Here is a 22,496-nt window from a genome sequence, read left to right as displayed (position 1 = left end):
ACAGGGATTCCAAACATTGGACTTGCGTGGCTCAAACCAGATCTTTATTTAAGCCACGCATGGCAAAGTCCCTGGAAAGGACCAAGTGGGAATTTACGAAAGTGACTTCCGAGAACAAAGCCCAGAAAAACTAATAACCCTATCATCCTTATTCCAAAAGGGAAAGTTCAGATTTGAGACAGTTCTGTGTAAAATGTCAACATCTTAGCCAAGTCATTCTTGAAGTAATAGAGGGAGAAGTGGAACAGCTGGATATCAAGTGTTGGTATAAAGCTACAGGAACTAAGACAATGTGTTGGCGCAAGGATAGAAAAATAGACCAAGGGACAGAAGGGAGCTCTCCCAGCCCACACACAGAGGGACTCTTGGCTCATGACAGAGGTAGCTCCGTAGAGAACTTGAGAAAGGACCATCTTTTTCATAAACCCAGTGTCGGGGGAGGAAATGAGACCTGTCCTGGACCTCACCCCGCAAGCAAAAACACTTCCCGCAGGACTTTAGATCCAATGATGAAGCGCAATTGAGGAGAAAATCTTTTAAGAATATCCTTTTGACCCCAGGTTAGGGAAACTTCTTTAAAAAGGTCACAGATATATTGATAAATTGGACATTAAAGTTAAGAACTTAAGCTCATTAAAAGTTGTCCCTACGAAAGTAAAAAAAAAAAAAAGGCAAACCACGAAATGGGAGAAGATATTTTCAACTGTGGACAAAAAATGTTGCCTGTCATATCAGTAAACAAAGGATGCTGTGGCCATCAAGCCATCAGTCGCTGCAGCCCGCCCCCAACTGTGCACTCTGAAGGGGTTCAGGATGGGGAAAAAAAACAGATAATGGCCCTAGACAGTTAAGGTGTATATCAAAGGAATGATTTCAATGAGCCTAGACTCTTGTATCGTCCCATATGTAGAAAAGTGCTAAATTCATTAACTTGAGATGTCTGGTTTTTCTTTAATTAACAGTAATTTTTTTGATGTTCTGGTTTTTGTTGCAAAAACTCCTACATATTCTGGCTCCTCCCTTACCTCTTCGGAACAGTCCCTCAGAGCAATCTGAGAGGCGTTCTGCTGGGCTGAAGTCTATAATATGTCTGCCACATAAAATATAATTCTCAACTTTTAGGTTATGCATTTTTTTTTCAGTCAACACAACGTATGTCTAGAATAAAGAGCCCCTACAAATCGATAAGAAAGAGAAACAACAGAGGAGAAAAATAGGCAAGAGGCTTGAAAAGGTTCACCACAAGAGAAGAAATCCAACAGGCCAACAGATATATGAAAAGGTATTCAGTTTCATTAGAAATCTAACAGATATGAATTAAAACCACAATGGGTCTAGCCTGATCAAGCCCTTACACCTAACTTCCACTTTACAGAAAATACCAGAGAAGAATAGGCAAGACACCATGAGGAAACGAGACAAATGCAGAATATGATGCTTCTTCAAGACAACTGGCCTGGTCTTTTTTTTATAAGTCAGTGTTATCAAAACAAGAGATTAAAGACGCAATAAGCAAATGCAAAGTGTGAACTGTTACTGGATCCTGATTTTTTAAAACTAGCTATAAAAAAAAACATTTTCAGATCAATTGGGGAAGTCTGAATAGGGACTAAATACTGTATGATATTGAGTAATTATTGTTAATTCTCTGCATTATTGTATTTAAACAGTAAGCTATTCCTCTTCTTAAGAGGGTCATGTTGAAGTATTTAAGGGTGAGTGTTATCATGACTGTCTTCATATGATTCACTTCCACAAAAAATAGATAGCTAAAAGAGCAAACCATTTAAATTATTTATTAAGCCAAAATATGTCATTATTTGCTTAGAGGCAGGTATATGGATGTTTTCTATACTGTACTTTGCACGTTTGAAATTTTTCATAAAAATTAGGTTATACAAGCACCCCAAAGTTCACAGCAGCACTATTTACAACAGCCAAGACAAGGAAACAACCTAAATGTCCATCGACAGATGACTGGATAAAGAAGTTGTGGTATATTTATACAATGGACTACTACTCAGCCATAAGAAGAATAAAATAATGCCATTTGCAGCAACATGGATGGACATGGAGATTGTCATTCTAACTGAAGCAAGCCAGAAAGAGGAAGAAAAATACCATATATCACTTACATGTGGAATCTAAAAAAAAAAAGACAAATGAACTTATTTACAAAATAGAAACCGACTCTCAGGCATAGAGAATAAACTTATGGTTACCAGAGGGGGAAGGGGGTGTGAAGGGATAAACTGGGAGTTCGAGATTTGCAGATACATATATATATATATATATACACACACACCAGTTCATACTGTACAGCACAGAGAACTATATTGTGTATCTTGTAGTAACTTATGGTGAAAAAGAATATGGAGAGGAATATATGTATGTTCATGTATGACTGAAGCATTATGCTGTACACCAGAAACTGACACATTGTAAACTGATTATACCTCAATAAAATATATATACAAAAATTTTTTTAAAAAAATAAGTTAAAAAAACTCATGTACACACACTTATATACCGATGCACACAAACAGAAAAGCTAAACTTGCAAAGACTAGCATTACCAAGTGTCAGTGAGCATGTGGAGCGCTGAGACCTCCCACACACAGCTGATGGGAGCGTAATTTGATGGAAGTACTTTGTCATCATCTGGTAAAGTTGAAGGAATATATCCCATGACCCGGCAATTCTACTCCAAGGTATCTATCCCACGTTAATGTGTGTACTTGAGTACAGGGAGACGTGGACAAGCATGCTCAGAGCCGATGTGTTCATAAAATCCCCAAGTTGGTAACAAGCAAACATCTACAACCAAGTGGATTTATAAATACCTGTTGATTACTCAGACAACTGAATACTCTCCTGGAGGGACCATGAATTAACTACAGCTGTGTGCAATGACATGCAGGACCCTCAAGAACACTGTGTTGGTAAAAGAAGCCAGATACAAAGAACACATACTGAATGGATCCACTTCTATATACTTAAATAGCTTGATATAAAAATAAAATAGTGTCAATAGATGTCTATTTACACAGTCAAATTTGAAAGAACAGCAAACAAGAGAATGGCCAGAAAAGGAGGGACAGTGATTACCTTTCAAAGGGGGATGTATAAGGGAGAAAAAATTAAAATCTGGCCTAAAATCCCTCAGTGTTATCGAGCCGGACTCCTTTCCACCACACTTGCCTGGGGCGAGATGGCTCTTGAAATGAAACCACAGATTTCTAGGGCTCTTCCCAGGAAGACTTTCTGGATTTCCACTGGCCTCAGTACAGAGGGACTGGTCAGTTGTTACCAAACTTTGAACTTTGGCGTCCAGGAAATGAACTAAATCATTTCTTTTGGAATTGTTCGCATCCTACCAGAGAGATAATTCTCATTCCTCCATCCTGTAAAGCCTGGAGCCCAAGACAGAACACAGAGGACATCTCCACACTGCGGCGGGGGTGGGGTCCTCAGAGCAAAGTGGTCCTACCTGGACATCAGGCGCTGAAGGTAGTGTGACAGGCTCGGGGGCACAGAGCAAGGTAACATCTGATCCTCAAACCCAGGCCAGACGCATCATCCATGCTCCTAGAAGGAAGGCTTCTCTCCTGTTTCTGTTCACTTGGAGATTTTCCTTAATGTTTCCATTCATCAGTATGAAACTTCATTCAGCTGTGAATAATAGAAACCAAGGGAACCAGCTGAGGTTTTCACTTTCTTTCATCAAACCATGAATACCTGGGTAAGTGGTGACTGGTGTAGGTTCAGTGAGGGGCAGGGGAGGGGCAGGATACCACTCCTATTCTCTCTGCCTTTTCCTCGTGGCCCCAATTTAGGGCCATCATTAGGACACACGGAGTCTTCGTGCGAAGTAAAAGAGGCGCCCTTCTGAACAGATGATGTTTGGCAGGACTCACCCCATCCCTGGGTGAACAATATACTGATGGACACCCCACCAACAAAATCTGGTTTTATAGCTGTCTCTACCATACTCACCAAAGGAGTCAGGACATCCACATCTCCAATGACTCTCAGGAGTTTTTCACACAGTACTGAAATCTGAATTACATGAAGCCTGGGACCTGAGTTCAGAAGTAAAAATGACTACCACCCCCAAGCCCACACTGATTGCTGGAAATCAAATAGAGGTCCATTTACTAGCAAAACCCAGGCAGTGCATCAGATGGGCTCAGAGGGTTCACCCCCAAGTTGGGTGTGTGGGGAGAAGGGGCATGTGGCAAATGTCCCCACAGAGGCAGATGCTGAGCTATCCAGACACAAGTCCAATGCCATGACAGTTTCAGTTCTTGTGGACCTGTACCCCAGGCTATGCAGACCCCAGGTTACAAAAACGTTAGCTCTATAGAGGTAGCCACTTTAACACTTTGGTCAGCTTGTTTTCAGACGGAGGAGGGGAAATTCACCTGTATTCACACACGTTTCCCTTGTCAGGAAAAAAATCAGGAGGGGAGTGGTTTTCACTGCGTACAGATGGGGATGGGGATGGGTGGGGAAGGGAGAGTACGCAGCCGGTATGCATTTGAATCAGCGTTCCTACCTACAGCTTACAGCACACCAAAGCCAAAGCCCTAGCGGGAAGGGGTCTGAGTAACAGGCGCAGCAGCTACATTTATGAAGTATGAATCAAACCCCGACATTTATAGCTGCCAGACCGTCGTCTACATAATTGGCAAACTTGAGGAGGTGCACAATATTTTCTCTCCTAAATCCACATCAATCCCTAAAAAGGACTTTAGAGAAGCCCTGTTTTGTTCTGGAAACCAAACGTCCACCCTCTCCATGATTAGATTTTACCCCACTTTTAAGCTAAGCGCGTTGCTGATTCTTGCGTGCTGCAAGACGACGGGGATGAATCAGAGAAGGGATTTCATTACAGCACAGCACGCAGCACGAGGGCAGCGTGAACATTAGCGTCTCTGCACTGGGCCTCCCATAGCCATACGGAGCAGCCAGATAGCATAACCCAGGCGGACACCAGGCATTCAGTTGTGTGCACAACAGTCCAGGAACACTGAGCTTGGGGAACCCACTGCTTTTTAGCAAGAAAGCCTGCTCTTTGCCCAGGAGGAGACAGTATCTTATAAGACTACCAGTGGCTGGAAAGCCAGAGCCACCTGATTAACAGCCCACTGGAACCTCGTGGAACAGGAAAGTGGCAATTTCCAAGAAGGGGTGCAGGGAGAAACAAGTACGAAAACACAGCAACAAAAAGCTGTATGGCCCAGCCTGAAAATAGCGCAAGTGGGGTCTTACCCTAACCAGTGTACTCTTGTGAGCACACATCAAGTCCGGTCAGGAGACAGCGTGTCCAGCGCTCTTTTTTCTTGCCCTGGTTCTCTTTTCAGGAAACCCTCTGCCAAGCCCTTTGCTCCTGCTAAGCTGTGGAAAAGGCCTTGCTGCTGCTTCCTGGGGCCAGAGAGGAGCGGCTGCCCGGGAAGTCTCTGAGGTTCCGAGTCTCCTGAGAATGTGACTTCTGAAGCCACAGGTGTCCACCCAGGGAAGAGGGTCATCGGCCTTTTTTTGTGCGTTCCAGTCCATTAGACGTGACAAAAACAGCAGTCTTACTATCCAGAGTCAAGCGGCTTTCAAGGAGCGGATTTTTACCACTTCCAGCTCTCTGGCCTTCTGCCCTCTCCAAATTGAAGGCGGGCAGGTTGCGTGGCGGGGCCGGCGGGGCGGGGTAAACGAGGCCGAGGGGAGGGGCGGGGCTGAGGAAGGGAGGGGCTAGTGGAGGGAGGGACCTAGGGGAGGGGGGCCGAGGAGCTCGGCGGGGCCGAGGGGCGGGGCGGGGCCGAGGGGCGCGGCGGGGCCGAGGGGCGGGTTGGGGCCGGAGTCCTCTGCTGCTCAGCTCCAAGCGGCCCACCATCGGCGTTGACTGAGCGGTCGCACCTGGCCGAGCTCATTTGCTGCACTCTTCCCTAAGGAAGTTTCTCTCCCAGCATATTTCTTAGCCTCTGTGTAAGGTCTTAGGCTGGTACCTAATAGTTTGTGAGAATTGCTCAAACTTGACAGGGGTGGACTTTATTTACGTTCAAATTCAACCATGTCAGTATACATAAACAGTTTTAATATTACAGAACATAGTTATCCCTCTTATTCTGCCTGCCTTTTCACCTCCATTATCAGTTCTTACTGATTCTCTTCCTTTTCTCTTTCCTACTTTCAATGGCTGAAGCCAAAGAGGAAGCGGTGAGGGAGTGTTTTGAGAGCTGGAAACTGTCAGGACGAGGGGGAAACTATTTCAGTTCCTTTCTCAACTGCCACCTCAAATCTAGAATTTAAAAACATTTCCTCTTGAGAAATTCAGACCCTTCGGCACAGATTCCCACGGCCCCTAGGTGCCATGCAGAATCTTTGCATCGGTGGAGGACTGGGGGCTGTGGGTGTTACCGATGCTGAAGGGCACACACATCGGCACATCGGCTTGGAGGCAAGTAGCAGAGGGGCTGAGGGTGGAGAAGTCCCAGCTGACCGTACTGTGTAGTAGATGGGCTTTAGGTGACCAGCTGCTTCCTCACTCGCTTCTCTGTGTCCTTGTGACCAAGGGGTTAGATTTCTAAGATAGCAAAGATAAAGTTCCCACAGAAGAGAGCAAAGCCTGGCCTCATTGGCACAATGAGCCATTCTCCAAACTCTAGGTTAACTCCAGAGCACGGACAGCACACACAAGGTCCACGTTTCATTAGCTACACACAGTCATCAATTTTTGCTCTAGCAAGAATTGGCTTTCCTGCATTTCTGTAAAGAGTCAGGTAATAAGTATTCCAGGCTTTTGGACAGTACGGTCCCTGTGGCAGTTACTCAGATCTGCCGTTGGAGTACAAAAGCAGCCACAGACAATACATAATTGAGTGTGGCTGTGTCCCAATAAAACTTTATTCATAAAAACCGGCAGTGGGCAGAATACGGCCTTGGGGCCATAGTATACCAACCAGCCTCCACCTAGCAACCCCTGACCACTGTGTTGTTACAACAGTGTACGGAGTACAAAGATGTCTCTAAGTTCAGGAGGAGGGTTGTAATCAATTAGCCTTGTCTGTATGGGTGCTGAAAGGGGAGTAACTGGCTCTACACCAGTGATCCACTGTGCCCACCCCAGGAGGGGTACAACATGATCCCCTGAGCTATATGAAAAAACATTAGAGTTTCTATTTATTTTTATTTTATCTGTTTTCATGATAGACTATTGATCTTGTCTACTTCATCATGGATCCATGGAATTTGCAGTGAGTCAGTCCTTCTATATAATGTGCTAATTAGAAGTCAGGCTTACAAATCTCTGAAGATGACGTCACAGTAAGTGTGCCCTCGAGTGGCAGGACCAGCCCATCGGCTCTGGTCTGAGCTATGCATATCTCCCAGGAATTCACCCAAGAGGAGAGCTGTGGTTCCTAACTCCTTGCAGGCAGTTTCTTTGGGGAGTATGGTGCACTTGCCATACTACAGGAATCTCAGACTCAACAGTTCTGTTTTGAATCTGATCAGCAGCTCAGCTACTGATCAGATTACCAAAAAAGGGAACCCATTGCCATCCCTGCCTTGCCCCACCCACACACACACCCCATTCATAAGAGCACTGAACAAGTTGTGCTTCCCTGGCCTCTGGTGGCCCCCTTCTTTCTTGGTAGTCAGGCCTGCCATGTACAGGTGGACAGATTGTACACTGCACAAGGAGGCTGCATCTAAGGAGGCATCATTCACATTGTAAACATTGTAGACATATTTATTATGTCAATTTCCTGGTCTACAGCAGCATCTTGTTTTAACAATGTCAGTACATCATGACAATTTCTGACCAATGATGTAAAGCATCTTGAGGAAAGGTGCCTTTTTAATGATACAAAGGCACTGCAGCAGCCACAACAGGTGAATGACACCTCTAGTGGTTAAGGAATGGAGAAGAAAAATACACAGAGTACAATAGATTCAATTTTTTCTGAAGCAGAGGTATCTTGGTAACACCCTTTACAGTGTGGGGGTGCTTTTCAGAGTGAGCCAGCTTTTGGGTTCTGAATCATGAGCACAAGCCTCGAAGGGTAAAGGTGCAGAATCGATGGTCCACCCTCAGTCACCTCTACTCATGACTGGAGGTGAGGGGCCAAAGGCACACAATTATTTCTTTCCTCATCCTGGCTGCTCTCCTTCCACACAGAGAAGAGGATTTGGAAGGGGCAGTCAAAGCAGAGAGCTGAGCCTTGATGTTAACCCCCACAGAAGGAGGTAACAAAGTAAGACTCTCCTGACAGAAGAGCCAGCTGCTGTCTTGTGGCTCCCAGTATCCATTCCCCTTTCTCCTGATAACACCTCCCACCGCCCTTTTGGGAAATAAGTTCTGCCCCTTGTGAGAAGTCTCTGGAATTGCCAAACAAAACACCCTGCCTTGTACTGGATGGAGGAATGGTCACATGACTCCAGCTGGGCCAGTTGTGCTCTCCCTGGCCCTCTTTGGGGCAGGTAATGTTATGTTTCAACTTGACTGAGCCATGGGGTGCCCAGATATTTGGCCAAAGATTATTCTGGGTGTTTCTGCAAGGGTCTTTTTCAGTGACATTAACATTGCAATTGGAGTAAAGCAGATCACTCTTCGTATGTGGGTAAGCTTCCTCTGGAATAGAATAGAGCAGAACAAAAAGACCAACCCTCCCCAAGTAAGAGAAAATTCTCCAGCAGACTGCCTTTGGGCTTCATCAGCAACATTGCTCTTTTGCCTCAAAGCCCTTGAGCAGGAACATTGGCTCTCTCTAGGTCTCCAACTCCAACCTGCCATTCCACCCTGCAGACTGGGGTTGCCAGCCTCCATAATCGTGTGAGCCAATTCCTTATGATAAACCAATCTCTCTCTCTCACTGGATAAGTAGATAGATAGATAGATAGATCCTATTGGTTCTGTTTTCCTCTAGAAAACTCTGGCTAATACACTCTCTGGATTCTGATGCATGAGTATAGACACTCAAAAACATAAGAATAGTTGGAAAGCATTCTTTCCAGCAGTGATGTCCTGGTGGGACAGTCAGGGACCTAGTTCCTGCTGCCTAAATCCCTCCAGAGATGCTCTCTTTCTTATCCTTTTCTGAAACTGGTTCTCAAACTTCCTAACAATTCTTTGATCCACCCTATATCTTATTTTAGTCCACAAACACTCACCTACTATATTCACTATTCTATGCCTACTGTATATTTAAGGTACTGTCCTACTGGGGAAACAGCAGTGAACAAGCTCGCCCCTGCTCTCATGAAACTAATTTTCTAACAAGGCCTTTTTTTCTTAAGTAGGTGAACGCTTATTAAAGCCTTGGTTTCAGTTGCTTGCCACCAAAGAATCCTAAGTGATACTAACAGTCTCCCTTCAGAGAATGCTAGCTCTGCTCCTCTGGGTAGAAGTCCAGAAGAAGTCAGAGGAAAAGATCCTGGCTCTGTACAATTCTTGAAAGACATTTCTCTGTGATCACCCCAAAGACAAACCTGAGAACCCACCAGCGGACTTGTCTAAGGTGCTCACTTCAGGACAGTGAATGGCTCAGCAGGAACACAACATTACAGCAACTGCTCAACTGAATGCCCTCCATCAAAGCTATCTTCTCTCCTACTCACAGCCTGAGAAGATACATCACAATGAATTACGTTGCTTGCGCCTCATTACAACTTGTTTCAAGTGTAATCTTCACCAGAAGCCTTTTTAATGCCCTCCCCCAAGGCCCACAGGATTTATTCTGGGATTAGTCAGGAGACAAGATGAGAGAAGCTGATCAAGTGGCCAGACATAGCTTCCTCCTCAGGCAGCAACAGTCATTAAACACAACTGCAACTCTAATCTTGCAGCAAGTAAGCATGCTGTTTGCTTCACAGTTGTGGGTTTGGTGACTATGGCTGGGAATTGTCACAGTTGAGTTTAGCACTCTTGACAAACTTTGGAGCCAGTCTGCATAATGCAGTTTCTAAAGAATATGATTCCAGTAGAAAAAACCATGTTTGCAGTTAAAAATAGAACTTGGTCACATAACAACTTATCCATAATCTGTGAGGCTGGGGGAGGAACAAAATGAAATGACAGTCACTGGGGTTCCTGAACACCTGCTCCAGTCACTCAGAGCCTGCCCTCACTGGGAATTGCCAACACACGGAAACCAGCCCTGCCCTGAAGTCAAAAGGCAAAAATAAACAGCTGTACTGCCCCAGTTAAATCAAGAAACATGAGTGCACCTTTAAGCAGGCAGCAACTCAGGTGGCCTCTCCAGGCCAGGCCAGGCCTCCTCGGGGCTTTAGCTCTGTGTTCTAAGAGAATTAACTGCTGTAGATCCAGCAGCAGGCCTGCTGGGTTTACAGCAGGCTTGAAAGCCGAGACCAAGTGAGGTTTGAATTCCACCCTCACTGGTGCGTTTTCACATTGCATACATATGTTCTGCTCTATTCAGAATTCACCAAATGTGGTCCCTGGATCCTTCTAAGCAGATGCGGGGGTCTCATGACCCACTTCTCAGGCTGGCAAAGAGCTAAGAATTACAAAAGAAAGATCTGGGTTTCCATACCAGGAAACACATGAAAATAGGAGTATAGGTCTAATTGGAAAGGTTGTCCCAGTAAAGGAGAGGAAATCTCATGTCTACATATGGAGAAAGCTAAGCCATCAGAACACCTGATTCCATAATACAATGCCATAAAAAAGGATGTGGGAGAACCAAAAGGAAAGGACGCTGCCTCCTACCCCATCCCTGCCCTCACCAGCCCTCTGGCCTTGGCAAAGTGCTTCTCTTCTCTGTGCCTCTCTTCCCCTCTTAAAAATCGGTCTACAATACCTCTTTCCCTTTCAAACTCACCACAATGGTGTAAAGTTTAATTGGACGCTTGTGTCCGTTCTCTGTTTCTGATTGTCAAATTCTAGAGCAGTAATACCCTCTGTGCTTCACAATCACCTGGGAGCTTATAAGAATTACAAATACCTGGGATTACAATACCAGAGATTCCTGGGTGGTGGGTCCCAGGCACAGGTCGTGTTAAAAAGCCCCCCTTCCTCAGGTGATCTCAATGTTCAGCTGGGGCTGAGAACCACAAGCCATGACGGGGAAAAACTGCTCCCCCAGGAAATGGTGGAAGAAGACAGACACGTGCGTGTTCCCACATCCTCCAGATCTGCAAAGGGTTTCCTTTCATGAGGTTGGACAAATTGTTTCTGACTTGTTCAGAAGGGGCTGCTGCCTTCACACCCAGCTGGCGAGGGCGCACCTCTGCTGTGCCATAGGTCATTAGTGAGGGATGCCTTGGTGTTAAGCATCCCATCCTCCTGTTAAATGCAAATGACTCAGGGTAGAGTCTGTTCCATAACAAATCCCTTAGTAGGGAACTCAATATCCCATGTGGGTTGATCAGCCCCATTTTTCCTGTCCCCGCACCAGGCCCCATGCCTCTTCTGACTAACACATTCACATGTAGCTCCACTCTACAGGTCAGTTATGTTTCCCACCAGAACAAGCCCTGGAGGACCGGCTGTTCATTCCGTATCCTCCCACAGCCTGGACTTCAGTTCTTTGCCCTTGAAAGCACCCTGTGTGCTTCTGCTCTGTTGAATCCAACATTTGGAAGGAGCTGGAGACCTTGAAAGAGAAACTAAATGACACAGCAGGGTCATAGAGTGGAGTGGTTAAGAGCTGGGGAATCAAACAAGCCTGGGTTTAAAGCCTATCTCCATCACTTAACTAGCTCTGCTTCCTGGGATAACATACCTAACTAACCTCTCTGAGGCTCAGTTTACTCCACTGTAAAGTGAGTTTAAAGTCTGTATCATGGGATTGTACAAGAATGAAAAGAGATGTACCTGGCATCATGTGACTACCCCAAATTTCAGCCACCCTTACCATTGTTATCATTAATAAAGTAAGAGTGAGGGGTGCATGGTGGACAAGTAGCATCTCCTCAGAATCAATGTGAATTGTAGAGCAATAGGACTCGGGGTGAGGAAACCTGAGTTTAGAGTCGTTTCCTTTCTCTACGATTTTAGACAAGTCACATCACTTCTTTAAGCTTCAGTTTTCCCAGCTGCAAAATTGTGATCATAATAATAACATTATAATGATGCCTACTTCACAGGGTAATTGGAAGGACTAAATGCAATAATGCATATAAATGTGCTTTGCAAACTATAAGGAACCATATAATATAAGTAATTATTATCCACACCCAATTCTTAACATTTTCTGGGACTACTCCTGACAATTGACAAAAGGAATAAATGGATTGTCTAAGATTAGAAATAGAAGAAAATGAGGCTCAACTCTCACACCTTAATAAAGTCCAGGCCAAAGGGTGAGCTACACAGAGAGTGAGGAAACTGATTAAAAGGGGCCCCTGTGCTGGGCTCATTTCATTCCTGAATGAGCTCTTCCTTGGATTCAGCAACTGCTGAATGTTTACCTTCCATATTCTCTCGCATTGCCTCAGGAGACATCCTAACATTAAAGTTATTGATTTTCATAAAAAATGACCTTCATAAAAGAGGGCCTAATACCATGGGGCAAAAAAAAAAAAGAGCAGAAAATATCATAATGTATGTTTCTTCTCTTGAGGAGCCTTTTTTCCTGGCTCTCAGGTTTTTTATGTTTAACTTTTTTTTAAAATATTTTGTTTTGCATGACACTTTCTGGTATTTTTTTTTTTATTGATTCCCCCCCCACCTCTGCTGACTTTGCTAACCTACAGTATTTTCCATGACTCCTATAAATAAACATTTCTAATTTGAAAGTTAAAGTCAGGGAGCAGCTATGCCAGCAAGAGAGGGGGATTCAAGGTCCAAATGTATCTTGCCACCTGTAACAGGCACTGATGGCTGCTATTAAAGCAGTTCACCAGTGCACTGGTCTAGGAATAATCAAAATTCAGCCAGAGGAAAGAAGTTCCAATAGCAGAGCTCCAAGCTTCAGTCTTGAGGGCCCAGGAGGTATTACAGGAAGAGGCGGAAGATAATCCCTCCAGTAATTCTGGGATCAGTGGTGTGAGGTCTTTACATGACTTCCTACCCTCATCTCCACTGCCCACTAGACAGAATTGGGGTCAACTGGATTTGTGGACGTAGGACACGAGCCAGGAGGGAGAGGCCAAAGGAAATTTGCAATGAGCATTCAGGAGTGCCATTCCGCCAGAATTTTTTACATGTATGTGGAGGTCACAGGGTTAACTCCAAGAAAAGAGAGGCAACTTAACTATTAGGAATGTTCTCTGTCCTCGAAAATGCTCTGAGGAGGAGTGTCTCAGAGTTGGAGCACCTGTAAAATATGCCTTAATGGTAAGGAGAGCCCCTTTTGAGAGCTTCTTTCAGCCCCCACATAACTTCATTTTACCCACAAATTAGAAAGGAAACCAAGAAAGAGAAAGGAAAATTTTAAGTCACTCATCTAAGCCTACAAAATTAAAACCTCCACTTCCACAATACTACATTTCACCAGCAAAAGAGCACTGTATGCTTATTTTAGTCGTTAACAAGTATTCAAACACAAGGACCTATGGAGGTGTTATGAAAGGCACCGCAATTCACTGTATAAGACAGGAAAGTCAGGAAATGGATATTAAATGACCAGAAACAAAGGGGACCCTAAATTCAAGTGATCCGCTACTGAGAGATTGGGCTGACCTAGTCACCCTTTGAGGGGTTCTAGACACGTAAAGGAATGACCAGGTGGACAGGTAGACAGGGTAGCAAGTCATAAAGACATTCATCCTGGAAATGAACTGGAAATCTGCCACTGGTCCCCATGCTCGACTCCTGCCCACTCCCTCCTGATGGTGAAGCACGCCTCTATCCTGCAGGGGCCAGCTCTGCCCCCAACCAAAGTAAACACTGGACAAATATTTGAAAAATATCATTTCAAGGGAGTGGCAAATTATTTGCCTGCTTGAAGGACCCATCATTATTTGGGATGCTTCTTTATACCCAACAGCTTTTCAAACCAAGAGCGCAGAGAAGTACAGCACCAGGACTATCGACATTGGGAAGGGGGTAAAAACTGTTTTTTCTCCATCATCCTATAACACAGGTGCCCAGAGCCCTGGGGCTGCCCAGAGTCAGGAGAGGGTGGGGTGGGATGAGGAGAAGAGAAGAGGAATGAAGCGAGACCTGCTCCCCCATGGCATGAGCAAGGACCAAGGCAAACACCATCTTTTCAGGACTTTTTAGGTGTCAAAGATTCTGCTGGTTGCATATACACGTTGTTTCTTTCGCATTCTCACAACAACCCTTGGAGTTAGTTTTCACTATTCCCATGTTCCCTATGAGGTTCAAGGGAAGTTAAGGAATGTATCCAAATTCACACAGGGATTCAAACCTGAGTCTGACCCTTAAGCCCCTGCCCACGTGAGACAGGTCTCATGCACCTTTTAGATTCCCTGCGTGCCCTTCTGGCCTGGACCCTTGGCCACCGACTCTGGCTTAGTTGCCTCCACAGCCTAGGAACTTACTCCACCTGGACCAACCACAGTCTTGCCTAGAGGGTCAAGATCTTTCCTATGTTGCTGTTGGGCAGCTGTGCCAAGAAGCCACATGGCCTGAGATTTTGGCTTCTCCCACCACTTCTGGACTTAACTAAAATGCAGGCTGTGAAATCTGGTTTCCCTACCTCCCACCAAAAGGGGCCAGAGAAGCAACCCAGAGGGATGCCCAGGGGAAGTTACCTTCCCATTGGAGAGATCCAGTCTGACAATTTTCCTCTCCCTCCTCCCTCCCAAGGATGGCTCCAAACCACAGTCTCTCTGAACGAATATCTGAAGATTTCCCGTGTAGCTAAACAGACACACCTGCAAACTCACCGGCCCTGGCCTCCAGAGCGGTTTGTGAAGCAACGCTGAGGCATCCCTGGCATTGCTTTGCATCCTTCCCTGCTTCCTTTCACTTTTCTCTCACCATCCTTGCTTCGAGATTGCACTTTCCAAACAAAACAGCCTCAGGCTGTTTCCCATAGAACCCAGGCTTTCTGGTTTTATTTTCATTTAGCTGTGTATTTATTTTGTTATTCTTAATAATGTGATAAGTAGCTACAAGCTTACTGTTCAAAACAAATGCTACAACCTTGACACCACCTTCTTCTAACTATGTGGTTCCCCATCCCATTCCCCATCTTTCCCCGCACGATATAGCCATGATCCAGAAATCCTTCACTTACTAAAATCGATAGGTATTTCTCTAAAGTATATTCTTATGTTAGTTATTCTCAACTCTATAAAATTATATCATATTGTTTTGTGTACATTTTGAGTATTTACTTTCTTCAAAGTTTTGTTATATTGCTAGCGTTTATGGACATTGTTATGAATCAGTGTAGTTCATTTGTTTTTATTGCCATATAAGATTCAGTTGTACAACTATTATCACAATTCATCCGTCCACTCTCCTGATGGGCATCTGAGTTGTTTCCAGGTTTCTGCACTGTGATCAGTGCAGCTATGAATATTCTTTTGCATGTCTCCTGCCTTATATCTGCTTGAGTTTCCCTTGGGTCCATCCCCCAGGGTGAATTAATTGTCGGGTCCTAAGTATGTAAATGTTCAATTTTAGGAGATAGTGCCAAATTATTTTCCAAATGAGTTACATAAATTTGTGCCCTTTCTATGACACTAGGAGTGTCCTCTAAAATCCAATTTTTATAGTTCCCCTTGTTCTTACAGCTGCCAAAAATAAGAATTGCTGGTTGACAGAGAAATACCTCATGTCTCCTCTGGCCATTTGCATTTTTAAGAGGAAGCTTGGAGAGGCAGTGCTTTAATGCAAAGCAATGAATTTCTCAGGATGAATATTTCAGGGTCTCCGTCTCTATATGCTATAGCAGACTCACTCATTCAATGCTTCATTGAAATGCTTGAGTTCTGGGGCTGTGTTAGGCCTGAAGTTCCACTAGTGGGAGATACAGGACCTGTCTTCAAACATCCTAAAGCTCTGATGCATGACAAAGACAAGAAGGCTAACTATATTGAATTTGGATGCTATCTTGGTCTTCTTATTTCTTCTTCACAAGTTTTCCCAGGCAAATAGGGTAATTCAGGTTGACATAAGGCAGTTGGGGACACAGGAAAGCTTCAAGGACAGTAGGCAGGTATATACTAACCTTGAAGTTACCCAAAGGCAAATAGCTTCAAACAGTCCCATCCTGGTTGTTTGCTATCACCAGTCCCCTTACAATATTAATTTCCTGGGAGAGCTTAGCTCCTTCCGACAAGGACAACTGGTTCCATAGTGAGTCACAGCCCTGAGTGCCCCATCCTCAGAGACTGGTAGAAACCTGCCCTTCTACTCAGCTTCATTCACACAAGGATCTCTCAGAATGGATATAGTTCAGTTAGGCCCTCTCTTCCCCCATTTCCTATCCATTGTTTGCCTGTGCTTGGCTTCACCTTCAAGTTGACTCCATGTGGCAGCAAGAAGAACTCTGTCTGTCCCAGACCTCTAGAATTCTTAGAACCTGTGATTCTAAACAAAGGGTATTTTTCTGGATAGCTGGTAAAACACCCAGAGAGACTCCTGATGGGTACAACTTATATTACGCACTCTTTCATGAGCCAATCACGGTGACTAGGAAGATAAAATACTCTGACTGACAGAGCCTGGCTCACATACCCATCCCTGGGTCAAAACACCCGACCAGGAATACTCTGGAACGAGGGTGGAGGATGAGTTCCTTCAAAAGGCTAGTGGACAGACGTAAAAATGCATGCCTACTAAAAGGCTCAAGAAGAGAGTTATTTCACTTGACTGCTCTAGTACATTTACTCTTATTACTTCTTTCACTAGTAGGTATGTGAGAACAAGGCATTAAGAGATTTTACATTGCCCCTCAACATTCTATCAACTATAGCACAATTATCTTTGTATATATATAAAAAAAAAAAGTCACCTACCTGACTTCTTACTTCTAATGACTTTAGTAATCACATGCATAAAAGAAAGTTTAGGATGGTGCCCGCAGCCTGCCATAGTACAGGGACCTCAACTGGCTTCCCACTCTACCTTTCAGTTTAGCAGGAATTCTGTTCCCCACTCTGCCTCTTCTCTTTACCTAGTTACTGCTCTGGAACTGTTGTGAGTTCACTCTCCTACACGGAACAGCTTCAGTCAGCTTTCTTGTTTGCTTTACTCTGGGACTCTGGGTCTATTCCCTATTCCTGTCTTTCTTGTCCCCCGCAGTTCTATGACTAATCACCTCTCTCTGTTTTCCTCTCCTTAGGCTAGTCGATTAGAATTCTCAACCCTGCAATTTCTGGAAATGTAGCCAAGGACGGGCACAGTGTTCAGAGTGGCATACAGAAAGCAGGTCTTAAAATCAAACCTTACAGACAGCAGTCAACCTCACCTACTTAATTATTAGACTTGGCTCTGAGGAGACCCTCGCGGTTTAGAATGTTGAGTCTTCAGAATTGCAAAGGGTTCTGAGAGTGTCACAGGTTATCCCTAGACACCATACACAGGATTTCTTACACAAGACCTACCTTACGCAGGACCTAAGCCAACAGCAGTTGGTTATGTAAATTAGGAAGATGGCAGTCATTGCTGACTTATCTCTGTTTTACCACAGATTTTGCAGAGCAGTCAAGCTGTAGAACAGAAAACAAAAAAATATAAAAAGTGTAGGTTTTGTGTTTTCACTGCACATACCACAACTTGAAAATATATTTTCATTTATCATTTGTTTTCTTTCGGTCTATCTTTCCTTTAGCACATAAACTCTTTGAGGACAAGAATATCTTGTTCTGCTTTGTATGACTGGCACTTAGCAAAGTGCCTGGTTTGTACAGGTGATGAATAAATATTGCATGGAATGGGTCTCTATTCAGGCCTCTCTTTCTCCTCATGATTGGCAACCACTGAAATTAAATATGCTAAGAAAATTCAGTCTTCCCAAAACTAAATTGTGCAGGAATCCAAGTTTGCTTTATTTCTGCTTTCCCATTTTCCTTTTCTTCAACACTGAGCAGCTTCTCCACCACGCTTCCCAGGCATTCAGAATCCCCTTTGCAGCTTCTTGGCAACCTGGAAAGTTTTCCTTTAGTTAAGACTGTCCCCCGGGGATGGTGCCCCAGATTCCAAGATTACCCCTCCTTTCCTACACTCCCATTACAACTCCCATTTTTCTCACTGTTGGGAGAAAAATAGTTAGACATTTTCCATTAAAGTGTTATGTTCAAAGAGACCATTTAATGCAATATTCTCCAGGGTGGGTTGGTGGGGTCTTCCTCATTCTCTCAGAATTATACCTTGATAACAAAGTTAAAGTCAATAAATTCCTAGGCTTTTCATCATTTGGTCATTCTAGGAAGTGAAAAAAAGAAAGAAAGAAAGAAAACAATGAAGACAAAGAAGAAAGCAGAGGAGTTCAACTAAAAACAAACAAACAAACAAAACTTGCTTTTCCCTCAAGGAAAATAACAACAATCAAAGAAATTGTTTCAGAAAGCAAAGACCAATTTATTTAGCTTGTAAGAAAATTACATGTAATTGTTGATTTTTAAAAATTGAGATGGGTGGAGAGCATTAAAAAATACAACTCTATGAAACATAAAGAATGATCACAAGGAGGTTCCCCAGAAGAATCCTTTAAATGCCAACTCCTAAAGTGTATTTAAAGTAAAACTCCATTAGCAAAAACTACATTTACAGTTAATTTTCCAGAAAGGAAACTACTGTATAAAATACTTTCTTCTGCCTCCTAGAGAAATTATAAACAAACTTGCATTGCCCTTATTATCAGAATTTTCCTGGCCAGCCCTTCCTCAGACCTTTATTTCCCCTTTTGTTTTTTGTTGTTGATAAGATGACAGATGACAGACTTCCTGGGCATGTGACTGGTCAATATTGGCAGTGGTCATTTTACTGATACTGTTCTCTCTAAACAAATACTATGATGTCACTCAGAAGATCACGGTGGTCTGACACAAAATCACAGGGTCAGAATCAGGAGGGAAGGGCTCCTGTGCATTTCTTTAGGTTTCCTATTTTAGGGACAGGAAGTTCAAATCCTGAGGCGAGACTGTCCAACATACTAAAAACAAAGCCCCCCATCTGCTCAGTTTACATTTCCACACCTATCACGCCCTGTTCTCTCCCTGACAGGAAGTCAGTTCTCTGCACTTGCAAATAGAATAAACACAGAACCAGTGGACATTTTGGTTTTTGTTTCCCATCTGATTTCAAGAGAGAACCCTGGGTAAAATACCATACTGAACTTGAAATCTCTGTAAAAATCTTTGGGCTGCTTTCCTGGGAGACAATAAAACATGGACATTTTAAAAATAACTAATTATGATAAATATGGCTCAGAATTGGACTCTGAAATCTCCATATCTACCGTGCTGCATAGTTTAGGCAGCCTGCTGACCCCTCCACCCCTGGATGTGATTCTGGGACTAGCCTACGACATCTTCACGTTTGTCTTCATTCCCAAGTCCTGATTTGTTGCTGGAAGTACTCCATCGATGTTGCTCAACATATGTAAAGTTGGTGCCGTGCAAAAGTCCCATTACACAGAAATTAGCCAAAGGAAATCAAATGGTAACATTCCAGGAAATTTACAGATTGACAAACCCAGGGCAGGGACCAGTGGTTTCTGCACCTAAATCTTGTGCTTTTGTTGCAGACAACATTGTGTTGCTAGTGTCAAGCTGCTGTCTACTCTTGCTCATTGTCACTACATCTGGGACCTGAGATCTGAAGACCAACAGGTTTAGAAAACATCAGTTCTCTTGAATCTACTTGCTAAAGGTCTTTCAAGTTCAACTTCTATACTATTGCCATAGTGATCTTCCTAAACTGAAATCTGATCATTTTTCTCTCATTTGCCACAAAGCAATTCTCTGCCAGAGAATAAAGTCCAAACTCCTAGTCTGGCATATAAAGCCTTGCCTCCAAGCTGCTCCCCTTACTCAAAGTATCAGACATACTGAGGTATTTGGTACCCCAAGAGAACTCCCCTTTCCTCTGTCACCATGCCCTACACTCGGCTGCACCTCTTCAGGGAACTCCTGCATCTACCTGGGGAACCCCCTTCACATCTCTCAAGCTTCAGGGATAACATTACTTCCTCTGTGAGGCCTTTCCTGATATGTTTTCTTCCCTCTGAGGGTCCCTCTCAGCAAAATGTGGATTTAATTCCTATAACCCTTTCTTAACTCAAGGATCACATGAAAAAATGACTAGGAATGGTCTCTGAAAAATGAAGAACAGGTTATGAAAGTTATTATACAGTAAGCCTTTTATTTTAGAAACCTAATTACAGTGCTTATGATGATTATTATGAAATCAACTTTTACAAAGTAGAATATTTTTCCTCTTTATTCATTGCTTAAATGTGAGCTAAACTTAAAATGGTGATGAGAACTGTGCTCACTTCAACTACAAATAGATTAAAATTGAACCCATACAGAGGATTAGTATGACCTTTGTCCCACATGATTTTCAGTAGATAAAAACTGCATTTTCTTTGCTTTGTAGAATTCTATTCCCAAGTTTCACATTTCTGTCATCAATGGAGTAGTCTTCCTTAGAATTCTAATTCTCTTCTAGCCAATAAATAAAGTTTGATTTCCTTAAATGACTTTTGCTCTAGCATTGAGTCTTTGTTGTTTCTTAACCACCCAAGATCCACTATTTCTGTAACAGATAACGTTTACTAAGTGCTTACTTTGTACCAGGCACTCCTCTAGACCACCTCTGAAGATTCTAAAATTTAAACCTCACTACAAGTTTCATTTTCTCTCTGCAAAAAAAGAATGAAAAACATACAAAAGAAAAAAAAAAGAATGAGGAAGTGGAAACTCAAGTAAGTTAAACTCCTTGCTGAAGGCCACAAAGTAGTGGCAAGGTTTAAGGCCAGGAATCTGAGAACAGTCCTGCTGCTAACCACTGAATTGTACCACAGCTCCAAGGGACTGCAGAGCAACGAGAGGGTTCCCTTGCTCTCCAGAAACTTAGACTTAGTGCAATGGGTGGTTATAGAAGATGTTAGCATTAGGGGAAACTGGCTGAAGTATATATAGGAACTCTTTGTATTTTGTAACTTTTCTGTAAATCTAAAATTATATTTAAAATTAAAAAGAACTCAGTTTAATTATTTTGAGATTAACTTACAGGGTCCATGGAGTCAGTCTTTTGTACAATCTAAATGCATTTAGAGCAATTTTTGGATTTTTGTAAATGATTGTTGAGTTCATTGGTGCAAAGAAAAGAATACGATTTTTGGGCAAAACTCAAATTTTGAACTCATTGGCATTATACACTATCTTTTCAGAAAAAAAGACAATTATTGGTTGAGAATGGGTTACAAAGTCTCATCCTCCCAATAAAATGACCAGAACTTTGTATTGCCATTGAGAAACACAAAAGAATATTATCGTTAGCCAACGATGTGATCTGCCTAAACACAGCTTCCTCCTGACTTCCTGCACATCCTCAAATTCCAAATATCATAACCTGGCATATGTTTTATAAACAGCAAAGAGACTAACAAACTATGAAAGTAACTTAGCCATAATTATACTACCATATATAGGGCTCACTAATACTACCTCAGATAGGGCAATTTTGCATTACAAGTATTATTTTCCATAACGATCCTGGTAGAAACACGTTGTGCCCAAAGCTTCTGGCTTGTTCCTCAGATTTGAAGAACAAATCAGAAAATGACCAGTGCTGTAGTCAGTGTGATACTGTCATCTGAATATCCTTCCCAGATTTTGAACAGTTGTGCCTTCAGTGAGATGCTATTGTTTAAACACTCTTGTTTTTCCAGCATTAAAAAAATTCACAACTATCTGGTTGCCTAATCACATCTCACTTGCTCTGCCAGCCACTACCAGCTCCTTCTCAGGAAAGCAGGAGCTCCTCTGAGCTCAGCTGACTGGCAGAAGCACAGGGCTATACACAACTGAGGGTAACAGCAGTAACTCACTCCTCCTTTGTTTTGCCCAGTCAGAGCCTGTAAATGAATTCTGACAAGTGACTAGATACTATTCTCCTGCTACCTTCAGTGGTCTCTATCTTTGAAAAACTAGTGGCACATGGCCAAGAGAGAAAACTTCCTCACGTTCAAGGCATAATCTAGCACTGATGGTTTCCTGAAGAGAAACATTCATGCCTTCTACTGGTGGATGTGAACCAGAAATAGGAGAGAAAGCCAAAAGAGGTAGAAGAAAGGAAACAGAAAATTAAGCTGCTCAGAAATTGAGAAAGTGCCTGGCCAATTCCGGTTACTGAGACCTTCCAAAAAATGGGGGGGAGGGGGAATGGAGAAATGCCAAAACTGGGTTATTACATTACAGTACATTTTCAATTAAGTTAAAAAATAAAGTTGCAAATTAGGGGGGAGGGTATAGCTCAGTAATAAGAGTGCGTGCTTAGCATGCAGGAGGTCCTGCATTCAATCCCCAGTACCTCCATTTTAAAAATAAATAAAATAAAAATAAATAAACCTAATTACCTCCCCCACAAAAAATTTTAAATAAAGTTGCAA

The 22,496-nt window shown here is 43.2% G+C and overlaps 1 long non-coding RNA gene across 2 annotated transcripts in view; it reads right to left on the bottom strand.

The window, feature by feature from the left end:
- The window catches only part of LOC116153950 (uncharacterized), a 115,541-nt gene extending 109,886 nt beyond the window's left edge, over positions 1-5,655 (bottom strand). For both annotated transcript variants that reach the window (XR_010381738.1, XR_010381739.1), the window contains exons 1-2: positions 5,275-5,655; positions 3,491-3,672 (exon numbers count right to left, since the gene is read on the bottom strand). This is a non-coding gene — a long non-coding RNA (uncharacterized LOC116153950). The remainder of the gene's footprint in view (positions 1-3,490; positions 3,673-5,274) is intronic.
- Between the last annotated feature and the right edge of the window lie 16,841 nt (positions 5,656-22,496).

Source organism: Camelus dromedarius, chromosome 7, assembly GCF_036321535.1.
Source record: "Camelus dromedarius isolate mCamDro1 chromosome 7, mCamDro1.pat, whole genome shotgun sequence".
NCBI lineage: Eukaryota > Metazoa > Chordata > Mammalia > Artiodactyla > Camelidae > Camelus > Camelus dromedarius.
Note: the sequence above shows the minus strand (reverse complement) of the source record. Positions and strands in the feature narration are given on the sequence as shown.